This window comes from Stegodyphus dumicola, chromosome 9 (assembly GCF_044657685.1).
Source record: "Stegodyphus dumicola isolate Sdum_Otavi_A_Nest chromosome 9, ASM4465768v1".
In the NCBI taxonomy this organism is placed as follows: domain Eukaryota; kingdom Metazoa; phylum Arthropoda; class Arachnida; order Araneae; family Eresidae; genus Stegodyphus; species Stegodyphus dumicola.
The window spans coordinates 92,780,241-92,787,073 of record NC_140776.1 but is presented as its reverse complement, the minus strand read 5'-3'; positions in this window follow the sequence as shown (position 1 = coordinate 92,787,073).

The following is a 6,833-nucleotide window of genomic DNA, read 5'->3' as shown; positions in this document are numbered from 1 at the left end:
ATTTGATAGTATCTGACATTAGAAATCGCTCAGTAATTTTTTCTCAAAACAATTTCTTTATGTAGTAACGGATTTTAAAATTAGAAAAGATACTTTAGCATGAAACATTCGGAATCAATTTATTTCAAGCATTTGGTATAAAGTTAACTATTTACTCATATAGAATTTGCAGTTGGAATTACAGCTTCAAAACTCTAAGTATGCATTGACAAATAACGCATTGTAAGCCATCAAAAGCAGTATGAGATTAAATACAGAAATATGTCAGGGAATTGTAACAATTAAATATTTCTAAATACTAGGGAGAAACTTTCAATAGACTCAAATTACCTGAATGAGCCTGGATGGGTGAAAAGATTTCCGGCTCTTAGAATTCGTTGAATAACAAGGCACACTGTGAAGACTTGATTAAATCCCAGAGGATAGTGAGCATAAGATAATCATCATCTACACACAGACCATTTAGGCAAATTTCTATTGAAAACTTTCAAAGTGATTCTCTCGAACCCTTCTAATATGTAAAGGAAATCTGTCTAAAATATCTGCCTGGCCGGAAGGGTTTAATTTCAAAATTAAATTACGGTCTACTGGGAAAGAGATATCTCATTTCTGTAAGATTAATGTTAGTAGAAGGATAACATATTAACGAGTGCAGAGATTACAAATGATGGATATTTCTTAGATTATGGTTTCCTTCCTACTAAGCTAAATACAAATTGGTTTTAAAGGTAATTATCAATAATGTTAATTAGCTTTGTTGTTAGAGATTAAAAACTATTTTAAACATGAACGGCACTGAACATTATATCTTTAACTGCTATTGTCAACATAAGAAACCTTCCACGAAATTAAATATATTTCAATACTGGCCCAGCAAGTATTGAAATATGTAGGTTGTATGCATTTTATTTCTTTATCAGTCCAAAGAAACTTCAACAATAAAATGGTGTAGCATTTAATTAAAGGGAATTAAAGGGAAAATGCTGTACCTGAGTTAATGTCGAATTAGCAAAGCTCGCTGAGATTAATAATTTTAAACTGCACAAAGCTTCTCAATTTAAACTGAAAAAAAAAAAAAAAAAAAAAAAACTGAAAATTAATTGCGAATTACTTTCGCGTGTAAGAAATATTTATTCTGAAGAAGATAACAATTGGAAAATGACCATGAGCATTAGTGCAGTGGTAATCCGGTGGGGGTAAAAAAGATTTGAAAGTGTACAACATTCCATATTTAAAGCGCTTACTTTAGTTTATATCCACCACGCGTTCTTATGCGAGCAGATTCGAAGCGCGTGTATTTTATCATGCTTGAAAAATTCAGCATAGTACTTTTTCAAGCATGAATTTTCATGTATATTCGCTCATGTTTGCATTTCTTGACAACAGAAACGTTTATATTATTTCTTGGGTCACGATTTACTGTGTTATTCTAAGACAGCCTTAATCCTTCAAGTGAGCAAGCAGAATGGAAGTTTTGAGTGTTAAATTTCTTTAATTTACCTTTAAAATTATAGGAGTAATACATTATTTAGAGCTGTAAAAATTTAATGATTTAAAAGCAATATACTCGTACATATATACTAATTATTATTCCTTTTTAATAATACTGGAATATTTATTACGTACACTAACTATTAATATGCGTGGCTATAATTTCCATAAATATAAAAATAAGGTATTTATAAGCATAGTTAATAATGATTATGTAATATATCCTAGTAAAAAAGATGAAATGGAATTAATCATCCAAACTTCAGCCACTAACTCGAATTCGGAGAGGAACATACCACTGCAAAGTAGAAATTTTAAATTTTGTACTTTTGCCTCACATAGCACGAAGACTTACAATACTTCTGTTCCTGCGTAAAACGTGTCCGCCTAAAACATCGCAGCAAATACATTGCACAGAAAACAATTGAAGGCGAAAGGAAAGCAAAAAGGAAGCATTAAAATATCTTTGTACAAAACATTGTCAAAGAAAACAAAGCGGTTCAAAACCTTCGCACTTTAAAAATGTCGCCGTTGAATATATCACATAAAAATACAAAGTAAAGCACCTACACACAATCGCATGATGATAACATCGCAAACATGCGTTTTTCATGCTTTAAAAGTTGTAAATATATATTCGCATAATGATTTGTGAGCTTAAGAAGGAATGAGGAATACTTTCACTTTTAAGTTTCATGTTTTTGAATTAACTAATAAATTTTTGATGAAAAACTAAGAAGCAAGTTCAAAAACTGAAAATGATTAGAAAAATCATGCTAGGTATAGCAGGTAACAGAATCTTATATAGTTTAGATCATTAATTAATTAATATCTGTTATAAAGTTTTATGGGTAATTTTTCACGTAAAATGTATTCTAAAAAGTATGATGTAGACACCCGTATGACTTCCTTGTACGGCCTATTAAATTATACACATCTTTTGCTGCATTTCATTTAAACTTATTTCCTCGAATTTAATTGGAGATGTATATTTCTCATTCAGTTAAATCAGTTCTCACTTCGCGGCACAATAAACTACATAAAAACTCAAAATATCTTCTTCAAAAATTGAAAAATACAGAAAAACATAAAACACAAAATACAGTTAAAAAACTTTTTACAGTTAAAATTAAAAGTTTCTACTCAAAAACAAGCAATTCGGTCAGCAGTCAGAAAGACAGATTTTTCGGTACGCAAAATTGAAAGTTTACTTTTGGCCCCTCTCGGCAAAAAGACACTTTAGTTAGTGAAGAAACTGAATTAATTTACTATTCTACTAAGAGTTTCAAATGCAAACAAATGGCGGTTTCATTAGGCTTAGTAAGGAATTTCTTTAACAAATTTTAATTTATTGACTTAGACTTTCTTAAACAACTTTTAATTTATTAATTTAGATGCCAAACAACAAAAATCAGCGTTATACTCTCGAATTTTTCACAGATTTCTGTGAAAAATTTGAAAATATAACGCGGATTTTTGTTCTTTGGTTTCTAAGGTAATATTTGTTCGGCGTGTTATTGTATCTTAACTTTTAATTTGCTGATAATTCTACGATTATTGTACGCAGATAAACTAAAGGAATAAAACCTTAACCGGAACATAAGAACAATATAATTCAATCCCTTTTTAAAAACAAAAAATGCACAATTCACCAATATTCAAGAATACAAAAAAAAACTTAGCTCACAGAGCCGAGTAACAAAGTGGGTATATACATACTCTTTTGGTGCGGCCGATTATAACCAAAAAGGGGATGTGCACAACTGCATGTTATAGCAATACTGTATACACAATTTCAATGCTCTGAGGTTACTCGTTACTGAGTTATGCGAGATACATACATTCGTATATACGTAACAGCCATCACGAAAAAAATCTTTTGGAAAAAAGAGTTTTTTATTCTGACCTTACGTAGAAATGTCACTCAAAATCATTATTAAATTGCATTCGATGGTATTCAAAGTGGATAAAAAAGTTTTCACGATTATAATACATCCTTTACTCCGTACAAGGAAGTAAAAAGGTTAGAAAAAACAGATGAGTAACTGCATGTGGTTACCACCATTAAAATTGCTTAATTAATTTTTAAATTATAAAATTCTGTCATTTGTTATAAGTAGAAATAGTTTTGGTTTTGGTTGGCAACAGCAATAATTTTCTACTCATTTTCCGTTTCTCAATGCTTAAGTTTCCTTCTTAATTTTTCGTCAAAAATTCATGGGCCTGGAAAACTTAGCCAGGAAACCCGGAAAGCCTGGAAAACGCATGCTTGTGTCGTTATCGCTATGCGATGATTTGTAGATGCTTTATTTTCTGCCCCGATATTTTCGCCGATGATATTTTTAAACTGAGAAATTTTTGAATAACTTTATTTTCGACAACAGTGTTTTGTACTGCGATGTTTTCTTCTTGCTTTGTTTCCGCCCACGATGTTTTGTACGACGTTTTCGCTTTGGGTTATTTTCTCTGAGACGTTTTAGTCAGCGATATTTTTACCTGTAACCATGTAAAGCTGCCCCGAATAGATTTCATGACACTGACTTTATGAGCCAATTCGATTGTAAAGTCAAGCTAAGTTTCCTAGATAAATATGTTTTAGGTTAAAATTGCGCTGCATTTGCAAACGACCATGATTCTGAGAATCAGGATTTAAAATTAATAATAGGAATAAAGCTGCTTTATTAGGTAATATTTGCACAAGCTTCTAAAATGGTCATTATCAAGTCTGAGATCATTTTTTAGTATTTATCTATTTACCGTATATACCTGCGTATAAGTCGAGATATTTTGGACCAAAAAAAAAAAAAAAAGACTTCAAAGGGGGGGGGTCGACTTATACGCGGGGCCATAAAATAGTAAAAGAATCGGAAGTTCAAAAATTTCTTTAGATAATGCAGTTGTTTTCTTCCCGCACTCAAATTGGACGACTTATCAAATAAGTCACTTACTTGAAGTAATTTCATGACTTAAATTATGTGACGAACTAATCACAGTTTCATACTTTAACTAGAGTAAGTTTCGATTAAACCAAAGAATTTTCGGCCCTCGAACAACCGATCAATATCGAGCAAAAAAAGGTTTCGCCAACACGCCAAGAAAAGAGAAATGCAGATAGTTTTTACGTACGTAAGTCTTTATAATAGTTATTGTTCATACATGAAATACTTTTGTTAATCAACTGGGTGCTGATTGGTTGGTTCGGGGGCAGAAAACTCTTCGGTTTAACGTCCAGATTCGACGGATTCTTTGCTAGAATCACGTGCCCCAATGTTAAATCTTACTCGCTCTTGTCAGTACGTTTTTGTTTCCCTTCTTTTTTCTGTTGATATGTGTTCGCGAGGTGTGCTGGTTCGCGCCCATGAAAAGGGATGGATGGATGCTGACGGAACAGTCGATTGGCTTAAAAATGTGTGGGATAAAAGACCGGGAGCAGCTTTCAAAAAACCTTCTCTTTTAGTATAGGATTCTTTTCGTGGACACTTTTCTGGAGAAGTGACAAAACATCTAAAAACGACTGTGACCGTAATTCCGGGAGGATTGACATCCGTCATTCAACCCCTAGATGTCTGCCTCAATAAGCCCTTCAAAGTAAATGTTAGAAAATATTGGGCAGAGTGGATTATTTCCGGTCGACCAACATTTACAAAGGGAGGCAACATTAAAAAGCCCGATATTACATTAATTGGACGACTTAATTGCTCAGTGGGTCAAAGATGCTTGGAACGAAATACCGTCTGAAATGATTATAAAATCATTTAAAAAATGTTGTATTAGCAACGAACTAGACGGCACAGAAGATGATGCTGTTTTTGAAAGTGAAAATGACGACGAAGGCTCTAGTAGTGATTGTAACAATACAGAGTTCGAGACTGAAAATATGTATGATGACGAGCCAATGACGACAAAAGAGTTCTATGAAATGTTTGGCGAATCTGACCATGAATCGGACGTTGAAAGATTTTGATTTTGTTTATTTACCAAGGTATTTTTTATCGTATATTTACTTTTTTTTCTCAGATGATTTTGAATAAATGTAGTACTTAAAAAATGTTTTCGAAGTTTCTCGATCGATTTCGGAAGTGTGGGGTCGACCTTATACGCGGGTTTCTTATTTTCTACGAATTTTTTATGTCGAAGTGGGGAGGTCGACTTATACGCGGTATCGACATATACTCGGGTATATACGGTAATAATTTATTTGATTGCTTAGGATGTGGGAAGATTTTGTGCAGTTATGGAAAAATTGTTTAAGTTTAACGTTACATAGAAGGCTATTTGACAAAGCGTTTTAGAAGAAGTTCTTGCTCAAAGTAATGTATATCTCAACGGTGTAGTATCATTTTAATTGGCAGGCTGTTTTTTCCACGGATTTTCAATCTTGTCGTGAATGTTTAGAAAGCACAACTGATTATGTCTCGGCTGTCTATTTTAGCCTACTGTTTACTTCAAATTTTATTCCTCAATCATTGCAGCCGTGCACTTTTTCCCGCGTTTATTTCTTGACAAACTAACAACGTCTAATTTCCAGTTGGAACCCACTCTAAAGACCCAAGAAAAACGCTTTGAATAGTCTTGAGAGGCATCATCGGAGTCTTTTGTAAAAGTTACATTTGCATCATAGATTAAGTAGGGTTTTTTTTTTTCAGGAGGAGAGATAAAACGTTATCAGTGGCATCGCTGGGATTCAAACTCCAATTACACTACGAAGGCACGCGGTAAGGTCGGAAAACATTTCTGACAGTCTTACCACCATTTGATTGCATTTAAGCGAAGAAATCTATGGAGAGCACTTAAAATCAAATTATAGAATCTACTCGGGTCAGTAGATTTACTGGAAGTTTCACTTTTGCCAGAGACTTGCGAATACAAGTATGTGGTCAGAGAAGATAATAATTTATAACACATATTAAGTACAAGCAGGAAACTGAATTTTTCGGGAAACTTTTAACAACATCACTCCTTCCTTTTATAATGCTATGCATGTAAGTGGTCTCAATGGGCACATAAACAGCTCATGGAAGATTTCAGATTAACGGAGGGATGGTCGGACGATTCACGGTTTCAGAGTTACGTTCTAGTCCTTTTGTTTTGCATTGATGTCACCTCCGATGATCATCAGTTTGAGCTAGTTAAAAGTTTTTTAGAGGAAAATTATTGAATTTTGGTTCTCAGGTAGATATTACACCACGCTAAGTTATGAGCTGACGTACTGAGGCACGAATAGAGACTGTAAATGCTTTTACTGCTTTTAGTTCTTATAAAGCATTATTAATGAAATATAAAATATAATTAGGACATAGCTTTAATATTTTATCATAGAACACTGAACATAAAAAGTCATA